At 38.9% G+C, this 14,629-nt stretch overlaps 1 protein-coding gene across 3 annotated transcripts in view; it reads left to right on the forward strand.

Moving 5' to 3' along the window:
* The window catches only part of PDE4D (phosphodiesterase 4D), a 624,748-nt gene that overhangs the window by 341,869 nt on the left and 268,250 nt on the right, over positions 1-14,629 (forward strand). The window lies entirely within an intron of this gene.

Below are 14,629 nucleotides of genomic sequence, written 5' to 3' on the forward strand. Positions count from 1 at the left end.
TGGTGAGGTAACTGCCACTGGGAATACCACAGTCACGAAAAGGTATGCATGCTGAGCTGCAGCTGAGCTAATATATGGCTATTTATGGCAACCAAGCAGGAATCAGAGATTAAGACATAATAAGGTAGGGATTGTACCAGCTCACTTGCTTGTTCTGTGAAGTAGAAGGAGGATTTTAAAGCTGATTTAGAGCATTGCTTTTCCCCTGCAAAGTGAGTATGAATAAAAGTTTTAAGATATTTTTGCATAGTGAATGTTTTTGAACCATCAGTTCATGCAATCCTACAACAAGATCATATAGTCAGGCCATTGTTTCATTAATTATACAATATATTTAAAAACAATAATTGAAAGGCAAAATGAATCTACGTTCTGAAACAGAATAAATGACAATTTATCAGGATATAGGTAATGGCATCTGTATTAAAAAATAAAATCACTAAGGAAAACAAACTTTTGGAGTAGTAACTGCTAGATTGTCAGTTTTTTGCTTTGTATCCTTTGCTGAAATGCTTCATTCCTACTGTCCTCCCCACCCCACCACCCCCACCCCCCCCCAAAAAAAAAAGAAAAAGGAGTGCTCTTCTCCTTATGTATTAAGATTTTGATACTTGGTAAATATAGAATGCATAAGCGTATTTATGACTGTGAGTTTAATATTACTGCTTTCCTGAAATGCCATTTGCTTTCCATATATTCACAGGTATGTTACTGGGCATTAACCAAGGCAGCACATGCAGAATGTTGGGCAGGAAGAACTGCTTTGGGACTGTCATTTGAATATATCACTATCTACATGTGAAATGCCCCCCCGCCCCAGTTACTTGAAGAAATCAGGCCCGCATGATCATACCTATCCGTTTCCCCCTTTTATAGCTTTGGAACCTGTTTGTCTGGTTTCAACCAAATGTTAGAGAGCAGAGGTTTTAAAACCTAAGTTCTTTCAGGAAACAGTGTTGGTTAGAAAGTGCCTTCAGTCTGCGTGCTTCCTGAGGGAAGGACTGCTGCTCCCTGGCAAAGCGGCCCCTGGGAGCAGCTGACCGGGCAAAGCCCTGGCAGAGCTTGCTGTCACCTCGGTGCTTCTTGCCTCCTGCACCCTCACACTGCGTCCGTGCAGGTGGGTCACAGGAGAGGGAGGAGGTGGCCAGGCTTCCCGTTCCTCATGCAGCAGCTTACTGCTGCAGTTCAGGTGTACTGTGGGGATGAAGCCAGTGAAGTGTGTTACATGGACATGGGCGTAGAGACAGTAGAGTTGAAGCGTTATCCATGCAGACATGTTCAGGACAAAAACACAGACAGAATGGAGTTTGCAGTAATGATGAAGCTGTATCTCTGTTAACCATAGATTTAATCTGTTAACATCATATTCTGAATATTTTCAAAAGCCACTCATTTACATCTTAAGTGCTTAGGCTGCCTCTGAACCCCATAAGATTCACTTACCAATTGACAAGCAAGTCCAGTTGTGTTGTTCTTTCCCATGATGAATAGTGTAGGTAACAGCAAGGATTTTGAAAGCACAGAAACCTTTAAAACATCAGCAGAACAACCATGGTATCATACTACTCTCCTTACTGAAAATGTATGCAGTATTTTAACTGTCAATTACAGAAAACACAGAATAAAATAATTAAAAGCATGTTTAAATTTCTAAGAAACCACTTTTCTTCCCTAACTAGTCACCCATGCTTGAAGTACTCAAAAAGTGCTGAGTATTTAACATGCATTAGTTTTACCTTTCAGGAACGTAAGTTGAAGGCATCAGTGCATTTGGAATGAGATTTGTAGTAATAACAGGACCACTGCAGGCTTGAAAAAGTATCGTATTTCTAATTTTAAAAGAGACTTTGGTGCTCTGCAAGTTTTGCACTATCATCCATGTTAGGGGATACCATGAAGAAAGAACAAATGTGCTTGCATGTCTAGGGAAATAAAGATGACATTTTGTCTAGTGTTGTGAGTCCCTTGTGGGACCCTATGTGAAAAGTACATAGAATCATAGAGTAGTCTGGCTTGGAAAGGACCTTTAAAAGTCATCTAGTTTAACCCCCCTGCAATAAGCACGGACATCTTCAACTTGATCAGATTGCTCAGAGCCCCATCCAACCTGACCTTGAATGTTTTCAGGGATGGGGAATCTGCCACCTCTCTGGGCAACATTTCCAGTGTTTTACCACTGTCATTACAAAAAAATTCTTCCATATTTCTAGTCTGAATCTACCCTCTTTCAGTTTAAAACCATTACTTCTTCTCCTAATGCTACAGGTCCTACTAAAAAGTCTGTCCCACCTTTCTTGTAAGCCCCCTTTAAGTACTGAAAGGCTGCAGTAAGGTCTCCCCAGAGCCTTCTTTTCTCCAGAGGAACTGAACTACCTCAAAACTCTCTCAGCCTTTCCTCATAGGAGAGGTGTTCCATCCCCCTGATCATTTCTGTGGCCCCCCTCCAGACCGGCTCCAACAGGTCCATGTCTTTCCTGTGCTGAGGACTCCAGAGCTGGATGCTCCAGGTGGGGTCTCACCAGAGTAGAGCAGAAGGGCAGAATCACCTCCTCAACCTGCTGGTCACGCTTCTTTTGATGCAGCCCAGGATACAATTGGCTTTCTGGGCTGCAAGTGCACGTTGCCAACTCATGTCCCGTTTTTCATCCACTACTACCTCCAAATCCTTCTCCGCTGGCCTCCTTTCATTACCTTCATCCCCCAGCCTGTATCGATACCAGGGGTTGCCCTGACCTACGTGCAGGGCTTTGCATTTGGCCTTGTTGAATCTCCTGAGGTTCCCCTGGGCTCACTTCTTGAGCTTCTCCATGTCCCTCTGGATAGCATCCCATCCCTCAGGCACGTCAACCACACCACACAGCTTGGTGTCACCTGCAAATGTGCTGAGGGTGTACTTGATCCCACTGCCTATACTGTTGATGACAATATTAAACTGTACTGGTCCCAATATGGACCCCTGAGGGACACCACTGGTCACTGATCTCCATCCAGACATTGAGAGCTGTTGACCACTACTCTCTGGATGTGACCATCCAACCAATTCCTCACCTACCAAACAGTCTGTCCATCAAATCCATGTCTCCAGTTTAGAGGGAAGGGTGTTGTGTCAAAGGCCTTACAGAAGCCCGGATAGATGACATTCATAGCAATTCCCTTCCCCACTGATGTAGTCACTCCATCATAGGTGGGCAGCAGGTTGGTCAGGCAAGACTTGCCCATGGTGAATCCATGCTGGCTGTCTTGAATCACCTCTCTGTCCTCCATGTGCCTTAGCAGAGCTTCTAGGAGAATCTATTCCATGATCTGCATGGGCACAGAGGTGATGCTGAGAGATCAGTGGTTCCCAGGGTCCTCCTTTCTACCCTTTTTACAAAGAGGTGCAATGTTTTCATTTTCCAGGTACCAGGGACTTCACCTGACTGCCATGACTTTTCTAGCATCAGTGATTTTTATGTGAGACTTTTATCAGTCAATGCACTTTCACCTTCAGGAGAAATATATGTGTTTTATTGATTTTTTTTGTTGTTGTTTACCTTGGAAGTTAGGACAGGGAAAGAACTGAAATCATATTGTGAATGCTGTGCGTTTGTCAGTATATTTTGCTACTGCATAGAGGTTTTCAACTGCTGAATATCAGAATTCCTCATGCACAGTGAAATTAAATGGCAAATGTCAGAGAATCTTTGTGTTCGTACCTGCAGGGACAGGAGATGTTTGGCTGCAGAGTCTTGGAGGAGTCTTGCTAAAGTCTAACAGAGTCTAAACTCCCAGTTTTAGAACAGTTACTCTTGATAAATGTGTGCTTTAGATGGTGAGAGAAATGCCATACTTCTGGGTCCTGTATCATTGCAGAGTTTTAAGAGCAAGTTAAACCAACATGTGCTAGGCATATTCGGCTACAGCTCTGTTGGGTTTTCTACTTCAGTTTTAGAGCTGTGTTGGCAAAATTGAAGAAATCAATGGAGTTTAATTGACCAGTCAGACCTTTGGGCTGGAAATTAGAGCACTCCTAGACTGTCAGACAAAGCAGGCTCTGGAACAGCCTTCCAACAGCATATTGGAGAAAAGCATGAAAGTAATTAACTGTTGCATGTTAGCAGAGGAAATGTTTCTGTGGTGTGGAGTCTGTGACAGCAGGGCAACTAGACTGTGTCACCCAGAATGTCTCTTACATCCCTTCTACTTTTAAGTTTCTTTCTGGTGAATGAATTAATTCAACTACTCCCCTTCCCTTCCCTTCCCTTCCCTTCCCTTCCCTTCCCTTCCCTTCCCTTCCCTTCCCTTCCCTTCCCTTCCCTGCCCTTCCCTTCCCTTCCCTGCCCTTCCCTTCCCTTCCCTTCCCTTCCCTTCCCTTCCCTTCCCTTCCCTTCCCTTCCCTTCCCTTCCCTTCCCTTCCCTTCCCTTCCCTTCCCTTCCCTTCCCTGCCCTTCCCTGCCCTGCCCTGCCCTGCCCTGCCCTGCCCTGCCCTGCCCTGCCCTGCCCTTCCCCCTCCTCCCTCCTCCCTCCTCCCTTCTCCCTTCTCCCTTCTCCCTTTTCTTTTCCTGCCCTTTTTCCTGCCCTTTCCTTTCCTGTCACTTTAGGAGTTTAAATCATTGTTGATGTATTTTTGAAAGAATTCTGTATTTGTCTGTAATGACTAAGTAGTAATGCCTCTTGTTTCCGAGGGCTAAGCTTTGGGAGTAACAGGGGTCTGGTAGAATTGCTTCAGTGATGCAGCTGGTATATTTCAAATAGTTCCTGTATTGTATCTGTAATGTAAGTAATATATAAAAAATGTAAACACACACCAAAAAAAGAGTGTATTTTAAAATATCTTTGATACCCATTTGGGTTCTTTTCCTGTTTTTACTATTAATGACGTATTCATTATTTACCTGTCTGAAAAGTGTTAAAGTGGTAGCGCTTTTCTAAAAGTTACTAAAATAAGGAAAGAGAGATTGATGCAACCATCAATGAAACAGATCACTCACCTAGTAACAAATTTAGGAAGATGGATCAAAAAGTCATTTAAGCCTTTGAAAATGGGATTGATACCAGTGGAAATACCTTTGAAAACAGGACTGATAACCAGTGGAAAACTTTTGTACCAAGTTACCTAACTTCATTTTAGTAAATAATGTGTTCTTTGAAAATGTGGTTTCAGTCAGTACCAGTAGCAATTTTGGGTTAAATTGCATGAATAGTTTCAATGTGTAAAAAGGTGGTGCCTAGGGGTAAGTAGCGCTGTGCTGGAGCAGACTGCCAAGCTCAAATGGGAGTTTATGGTTTTGATGGCATCTTCATCTAGCAAAAATAACACCAAGGATGCAGAGACTTAACGTTTAAATTTCTTCCTGTTCCACAGTCCTGTAGAATGCCTAAATGCTAAGACACATAGTAATCTTGTGTGTCTTTATTTCTGTCCTTTTCTCTGAGCTGTTACATTTTATATAGGATGCTCCCATAGTAGTTCTATATCAAGGTGAATAGGGCAATCTGCAAATAGCAAAACCAATTAAATATAGATCCTATTGTTTTATGGCAGAGCTCTTTAATAAATTATGGTGCTTCTAGCAGCAGCCTCTTATCTCAATAGGTTTTTCATCCCAGTAAGAAAAACAGATTAAAATAATTTATAAATAATCCAAATTGAATTCTGATTTTTTTAATTAGGTAGCTGAATCAAAAATCTAGTTACTTCAGCAGCATTATTTGCAAATTTATTTCTCATTTTCCATGTTAGATCATACCATAGTTTTTCAATACACAGGACTCGTATCTCATTTGGATCAAAAACACAGGACAGAATAGAGCACAGCTGCTTTCTACAGTTGAATGTAACTGATGATAGCTTTCCATTTCAGTATGCTGTGTAATTCAAGAATTTTCAACCTGATCTGTTATGAAATATCTCTATTAAATAGCCTCAATATAATAATCTATTAAATATAATATAAATTATATAGTGTGCTTGATACCTATGCATTGCAGATCTAATAATTCTATTCTTTCTGCTGAAGATTTTCTGTATTGTACTGTATATCCAGGCAAAATACATCTTATTCTAAAATTTCTGATTTCTAATATTTTCTAATTAAAAAAAAAAAGGTAACTGAAAGAAATATAGTAGGCTTTTTTGCTAATATGCCAAACAGATATTACCAACTTGGGTATCTATCACTGACAGCCTAATTTGCTCTTACATTATTCGTGGCTTATTTGGGTGATATTTTATATCACTTTAGTTCTTTTGTGCATATTCTGTCAGAAGAGTAGTATAGTATCTGAAATACAGTGACAGGCATACTAGGTTTTTTCTATCATTCAGTTATATAAGTGGTTTCTATTTTGATACAGCTTGTATATTTGGCAGTACCTTACAATGTTCTTGATTCTTCTCACTACAGACAAAGGATAGATTAGTGTTTTAAAAGATGTTTGTTCAACAACTTCCAGGTAGCTTTCCAAGAACATAATTTGTGTCATATTTAAGAATGCTTTCACCTTTTTTATATCTTCAGTAATGTTTGGTACTTTTGTTGCTCATTTGTGTTTTATTTAACTTTTCACAGTTATTTTCAATACTTTTATTTTGTCAGTTATTTGTATTTCCTACCAGATACATCTTTTCTTCTTAAGACAAAGTGGATACATATGCTACATTTTTTCTATATTGTTGTCTATACTCATCTTGCTATAAGCATCATAGAACACTGATACAAATACATACAAGACTGAAAACATGACTGTTGCGGTAACCTAATAGTTTCCTGTCCTTAATTGTTTAAGGGTAGTGGATTCTTGAGAAAATGCTTTCCAGAATGGTAAGCTAGCAAACCTGTTACCTTCTTTTCTTGGCTTTTTCTTCAATCAAGATACAATTTCATAGCAGAAATACCAAATACTTATTTCATGATTTTTTTTTCTCACATACCCTACTTCTGCGTTAGCCTGTGACTATGAATATCAGAAAGTTTCTATAGAATTACATTCTCGTTGGTCAGAAGAAGCAGGCTTTTAGTACCCAGTAGGGCTTTTTAGCTCTGTGAGTGATTAACAGGTCAGTTCTGAGTTGTCTTAATACTATTTCAGTGCCTCATAATCCAGCTCTGCTGTAGCTCATTTCATTGAGACGTCAGCAGCTATTATTCTCACTAATGTTACTGGTATCACTCTGAGGACCCATGTGACTGCTCACCTCCTTCTTCTGTAGTCCTAATGGTATCTTTAACTTTGGAACACATCAGACACCTGTTTCAGTGGTTATTAGACTTCATTTCTACTGTGACATGATTTAACCCCCTCACTTTGAGATTCACATCTTTTTAAAAAGCAAATCATGTGCAGATTATCTGAACTAACTTTCTGATAAACAAGGGACTGTGTTCTCAGCACAGTCAGGCAGAAACAAACAAAAAATCCAGCCAAAGTAATTTAACATCATTGATCAGATTAACTACAGCACGATTTTATGGATCTGCAAACAAGATAGAAGGGTACATACTGCAAAGAATAGAAGAATAATTAAAATCTTCCATTGCAAATGGTCTTTTGCTTTCTAGTAGATATGAATATGGTTTGACTGAGTCTTACATAGAATTCCAATTTGAAGGGTTTGAAAGATAGAGGATATAGTGGAAACCCAAAAACTCAAGGTTGTTTTAGGGGAAAGCCTGAAAAATCTGAGAAAGATGTTAGATGGGATGATGATGCTCCAGAAGTTCTCTAAAATCCTCATAGATTCTAGCAACAAGTAGCAAATGTGGGTAATTGGAAAATTGTGCCAGTGGCCACTGTTAAAAAATCAATTTACAGAAGCACCACAAAAGTAGTCATTAATCTCTCATAGTTTTTTGTCAAGAGAAATTATCTCAATAGGTATATGAAAAATTCCTTTGATCGTAGGAGCAAAACATACTGTATACTTGGGTTTTTTTCTTCTATCAAAAGTATTTTTTGACAAATTAAATAGCTGTTTCATTTCTAATGTCAGCAATGAAAACCCATGTCGGAGTGCTCAGATGGCCTACTTCAGTGTCTTTGAAAATTGTGAGGTGATCAGTTCAATAATTCTGCAGAGTCAAGACTTCACACTGATTTTTTGAATTAGTTTTGTTATTGATATAGTAGATACTATATATATAAAAGAAATATAATACATCTTATATATATATATTTAAAGTATATAATCATAAGATGATTAAGCATCCTGTAGTGTTGGTGCTGCCCTTTGTTTTCCCCGGTCTTTTTCTCTAACAATTGCTTACAGGGTTCAAGTCAATTTTCATGTATTTGTCATTTAATTATTTCTCTTTAAGGTGATGTAAATATGTGTTGCCACTTACAAAGGGCCAGTCATTCCTTATCCTGAGCCCTGGATACACACGGTCATGTCTTTTCAAATGGGCACTGCTGAACACAGAGCAACAGACTGGGAAAAATTAGAAAGATTGACTTAGGTTTTCCTGTGTTTGGCTACAGTCTGTATTTTACATTCATTAATATCCATTTAAGAAAATGTGTTTTGGAATTATTAGCCTCCTCTTCCCTAGATGTGTGAGGTGGGGTTCTCACTTTTTTCTTTCACTCCAATTTCTTTCTTACCTGAAACCTGATCTAATAAAGTCAACATATTTGAATGGTCTATAAATCTCAAAAGGTGCTATATATTCCTAACGTGCTAAGGGGCACAGTTCCATCTACCATGGTTTTCTTTCACTGCTTGTTTATTGTACCACTAATTTCGAGCACAAGATAAGATCTATACGAAGTGTGATTGTTAGATAGTTAAAAAAAATGACACAATATTTGAAAAGAACTTTTCACTCTTCCATGCTCCATTAAGCATCCATTTTTTTTGTCAGTCATCAGAACACTAAGGCTGTTTCTTTTCAAAAAAAGTTTATTTTATATTTACCTGTATCTTTATTTATTATTGGGGCAAAAAAAGCCCAAACAACTAAAAGAGATGTGCCAACATTTTCAAACAATATAAATAAAAATTAAAACTTTCACAAATATATTTTGGATAAAGTAAAACAACAATAAAAAATCAAACCTTTATGTTTGCTGTAGCGGGTAAAATTATAACAAAGCTTCTTCTATCATATAGCATCTTTGGAGAAAATAGCGAAATGTCTGTAATGTCAACCTAGTACTTTAATTTTGGTGCTTTTTTTAATAGCAGAGAATAGTACAACTATATGCAATATGACATTTGCAGATGTGAAGCACTGAGCCTTATAGAGTGGTTTGTAGGAAGGAGCGAGTGTCAGAGATTAATGAATAAACAGAATTTTCAAATACTGGAAGACATAGCTTTGTTCAATTCTGCCTTCTTGGCATCCTGCTTGATATATTTGTCACCAGTTCTTGGTTATGATTCTGTTGCACAAGTCACATTAGATCTGGATTTGGGAAGGATCATAAAAGGCTGTAGGCCACTGAAGTGTCTTCTGTGACAGTTCATGTAGGAAGATTAGAGATAAATCTGGAGTTTGAATACCCCCCTGATCTCCCCTGAGGACACTGATTTTCTGTGACTGTCAGTGATGGAGGTATGAAGATACAAGACAGCTTCCAAACTGAATGCAAAAAGTATGTTTTAATTCTTATTTAAACCACACTCACACACACACACCCCACCTACCCCACACCTCCAACCTCCCTCCTTCCTTCTCTCTCAAATTATAGAATGTATACTTTCCTCTATTTATAGGAATTAGAAGTTGCAACATCCATATCCCAGAAGTTGGAAAATTATTTTCTCTTAAGAAAGCTGGAATTTGGATCTGCAGTTCTAAGGTTCTTACTGTCATTTTGTTTAATAATGACCCAGTTATGTGATGGACGCTATTCTGAGAGAAACAGGGAACTGTCCCATGCTAAATACATATTTATATTTACATAAATAACTTACTACTCAGAACACTTCTTACTTGAAAAAGCTAAAAGTTTTTATTTCCTTATTTATTAATTTTGCTTCTGTATTTTCCACGGTATTTTATTTTAATACTGAATTTTGATTTAATATTGTGTTTCCTGTGAGACTATCAAAGTGGATTTTGGTAAGGTAATTAGCAACATGCCTTTCTGTTTACCAAATTTACAGAGGGATAAATGGAAGCACCCAAAAGCATTTTCTCTAGTGGTTGTTGTTGAGAAATGTTTTACCTGTTCTTTACTATTACGGTTGAGTGTAAAGATTATAATCAGGATTAAGATTTTTGTTTTCATAGTAGGCATTGATAAAATTCATAGCAAGAAGTAACCTCCACCTTACTTTAATCTAAATGCAGAGGCAGGAGTGGGGTGAAAATTCAAAGACAAAGAAGTGCACACCAAGGGCAAGGTGGTGGTGGGGCCTGCAGCCTAACGTCATCTTTCTGATTCTTGAGAACACGCTAGCTGTCATCTTCTCCAGAAAAAAATGGTTTAGTTTAAGCTTATTGTATATGCTTACACTATATTGTGTGAGAGTAAGTGTACTAATGAAGTGGATGTAATGGCAGAAACCAAGAGTACCTCGAGATGGGTAGATATTCTGGCTGTAAGCAGACGTCCACAGGGGAAAGTGCAATATGACACCTCCCACAAGTATTCTCCCAGCCCCCAAGTATTTTCCACTCAAATATTTCCTAATTTATTTCCCAGTCTCCTCTGGGACCTATGTAAACTTCTTCGTTTGCAATATCCTTTGGCAGGGAATCCCCCAAGTTACAACAGCCTGTTGTATGGAGAACAACCTCCATTTTTGCTTGGAATGCAGATCTTACCGACTTACATTATGTCAAATTGTATTTTTATATCAACTGGTTACTCACTGAAAATTAGATTTCTGAAACTTAGTGAGGGATGCTGCATATTGTTGTTTGATATTACCAGTTTCTTGCTGAAGAAGATCTTGCTTGTGATCTTGGTCTTTAAAATAGTGAACATGTCATAAGTAAAAAAGAAATAATCTTTGAGACTGCTAGTAGTTGTCTTTCACCCTGTAACCTTAATTTACCATCTTTGGGATAAGATCATTGAGAAGGTCTGAGAAAAAAACTCTTTAACAATTTCTGGATGTCATACAATTCTTTGTCTTTTTATTTATCTATGATAGAATGATACTACCTGACAGCAAAGATGAATACTAGTGGTTTGATTTTTTTTACTGTTACCTTTTAAATAATCTTGCAGTATTATGCCAGTTAACTTTTTTCTGTAATGTCATTTACACTGTAGGGAGAACATTTATGTTTGGGCTTTTTTCATTTCAGACCCAGGCATGGATGGGAATAGAGAGATAAAACCAAAAAGCTTTTACACCCACTTCTGAAAGTAATGTCAGGACAAGCAATTGTCCATCCTTACTTTGTGTACCTCCATATAGTGGGCGTACTGTTACTAATCTGATTTGGAGTTAAAATATCTACGTATCTCTTTAAAAGCCTTTAAGTACTTCTCCTGGCTGTACCAGACAAACTTCTTGCCTTTTAAATCTCAGGTGTTCAAAAAGTGTAATGGTGGGGGATGTGGAAATAACCAGTCACATTCTCTTGAGCTTGTTATGCACATCCAAATCGAGTAGTAGCAAAGAGGCTTTCTAATAGGCTGTTACCTACCATTCAAGATTATAAAATGTACTAAGGCGTGATTTCACATGCAGCTGTTTGTATAAATTTAGTACCATATCAAATTAACTTTTGTAGCAAAATGCAAAACTGTTGCTTGTGAGCTTATGTGAAAACAGACGTATTTGTGTTTAAAACAAGGTTTGAAGGATCCAAAAGTTAGAAAATGTTACAATTCTGGTGACTTGCACCATAACTTAAATAGTTAGGATTCCTATGTGTGTGAGGTACTTGCTCCAAATGCATGAAGGGATACTATAGCTTCCACGGAACACCTTATTCCTTCACTGCTTTGGCAGCTGCCCCAGTATTTCTTGTTCAGCAGACAGCCCTGTACTTCTTTCTCAAAATAAGTAATTTAAAACCTGCACCAGATTCGAAATGGCCTATTTCCTCTTGAGCTTTCCTTAATTCTTCCCATTGTAGAAGCTGAGTACTTTACAAAGATTAAAGGATGTGCTGTAGCAGCACTGACAAAATATCGTTATATCTATTCTATAGATGGGAATTTAAGGTATGAAGAAGTGTCTGCTAATGTGGAGTAAGTAATTTGAAATATCCAGAGATTAATTTTCCAGCATTTCTAGTACTTTAATAGTAACAAATCTAATCCAGATACTGTTCAAATAATCTTCTTTTGCAATTGGGAATACTCTCTGTTTCTGCTAATCTTTCTTCAAAATTCAGAGCTAAGTACCCTTAGAATTGAGTGAGGTACCTATGGAGATCATCTGTGAGGGATGTGAATGGGTTCAGGTAGCCCATTGTTGTGTGGGAGCGCAGAATCTCATTCTACAGAACTATGTCAAAAATGAACTACCTTGGGATATATACCCAGCACAAAAAAAAATCTGACTGGATGGATAATTTTAGGCAAAGATATAAATAGCTGAAAAATAACTTCTTAAAAGAAATATCAAGGAATGTTAACTATCAACAGTACTGATAGTTTTGTCAAAAGAACTTCCTTTGAAATGTAAATGTAGATGAGTAATAGATTCTGTCCCTCCCATATGTGAGAGATTTGCATGATAAGGTAACATTTCACAAACTTACTTTTTAAAATGAAATTAAATAATGACCATCAAATTACTCCTTAAATACACCTTTCTCTCTTAAGAAAACTTATTTGCTTTTCCAAGGATTTATTTTTCTGGACCATTACCTGATAAACAGTAACTTGTTTCAGTAATGCTTAATGACGCAGGACCCATCTGGCATTATATCAGGATGTGCAGCTGGCTATTAATTACTGAAAACTTCTCTACAGCTCAGATGAAAGCATCCACCAAAGATCTGATTCAGCAGATTCTTTTTTCTTCTTTCTTCTGTAGTACCAACCAAAAAAGAAGAGTAAATAATTCATACTTAGTACATTTGTCATGGATACTGAAATTGCCAACATCATGAATGCTGATTTCACTAATGGTTTCTATTCTTCTCCTGTATTGAATTTTAGTCTTGAAACAATGTATTAGTTTCTCTTCTGAGTTTTCCTCCAAACTTTATGGAAATAACTTTTTTTATTTTTCTCCTGAAGTGTTTACATACAGTGTAACAATGCATAAGCTTTGCAAATAGTCTTGGATTTTGTATTTTCACACATGCCCAATAGAGGTGAGGTTGCCAGAGCTGCCTGTTGTCAGGCCCACTCTGTGTGCAGTGTAAGCATGCCTTCCCCATGGGCGCACACATGTGTACAGTACTGATAAACACATGTGCATGGTCACGGCCACCCAGCTCAGCACAGGCAGAACAGGGAAACACAAACCGTGCAACTGTCCGCATCCTCTTCCCCCCTCTGGCTGATAAAGATGAAGGTCTGTGGGTGGGACACACATACACTGTTAGTCCTCCAGGAGCTGGGCTGTGATGCCCCAGTAGCTATATATATCATAGATGGTCCCTGGTTTCCTCATTGGCGTGAGTGTACATGCATGCACACACACAGAGCCACACATATAGGATCCTTTCATGACCAGATTAGAGACCCACCCCACCCCATAGCTGACCATGCTACTTCACACCTAAGACACATACAGCATGCAAATGGGCCTCTTGGTCAACCTCCAACCCCATAGCCCGGACCCCTGATCCCTCTGGTGGCCACCTCCACCAGGTGCCTCACTACCAGCCCATGGCTCCTGGGCCACTCAGCCAGCTGACTGGCTAGTCTGGTTTGATGCATGTTAGTGACCACACGTGGTCTTGCTCCAGTTGCTGGCACCAGGGACATGGTTACAAACCGTCTCACCCTAGCTGCTGGCACACACATGTGCAGGACAGAGAACCCCTCACCCAGGAAGAGAGTTAGAAGTGCAGTTCAGTAAAAGGATAGGACAGACTGTGGGGATCCTGTGGCCAGATAAGGCAACTGACCAGTTCCTTTCAACCCCTTACTCCTCTTTTCCCATGCATGTTCCTTTCCAAATCACCTTGACCTGTCCCTTTCCCTGCTTTCGCTTTCTCCCCGGTACATCCCATGGTAAATACCATGCAATGCCTGTGCTTTTCCCTGGTGTCCCATAATATGGCCCGTGCCTCCTGGCAGTACTCTCTCAGTCTGTAAGGTGCTGTAGGCAGCCTCTGCCATCAGCTCACCATGGTGGATGTCACTCCGCAGCCTACAGGGCTGAGGCTGGACTGGGCTGCTGGGGTTCCCCCTCTTGTCATCATGCCTCTGTGCTCCCCAGTGTATGTGTGTGTGTGTGTGTATAGACAAGCTTTATAATTACATGTGTAATTTTGCTCTTACTCAGAAAATGTTGGTATTTTAAGGAATGCTGTTGGGGGATTTCTTAATTGTTTTTTATACACTTAAGTCAGGATGTAACGTCACTGTGATAAATCTACTTGAAAAGCATATATTAAAAAAAATTACATAAGAGGGTATTACCTTATTTAAAAACAAAAAAAAAGCATATTCTGAAAAACCTAAAAATCTTGTATGGAAAAACACAGCAACAGGTACCTGAAGAATTGGCTTATAACTGTAATGGGGGATTACTTGTAAGGAAATAGCCCTACAAGCT

The sequence above is a fragment of the Falco biarmicus genome, chromosome Z, assembly GCF_023638135.1.
Source record: "Falco biarmicus isolate bFalBia1 chromosome Z, bFalBia1.pri, whole genome shotgun sequence".
NCBI classification, from domain to species: Eukaryota; Metazoa; Chordata; class Aves; order Falconiformes; family Falconidae; genus Falco; species Falco biarmicus.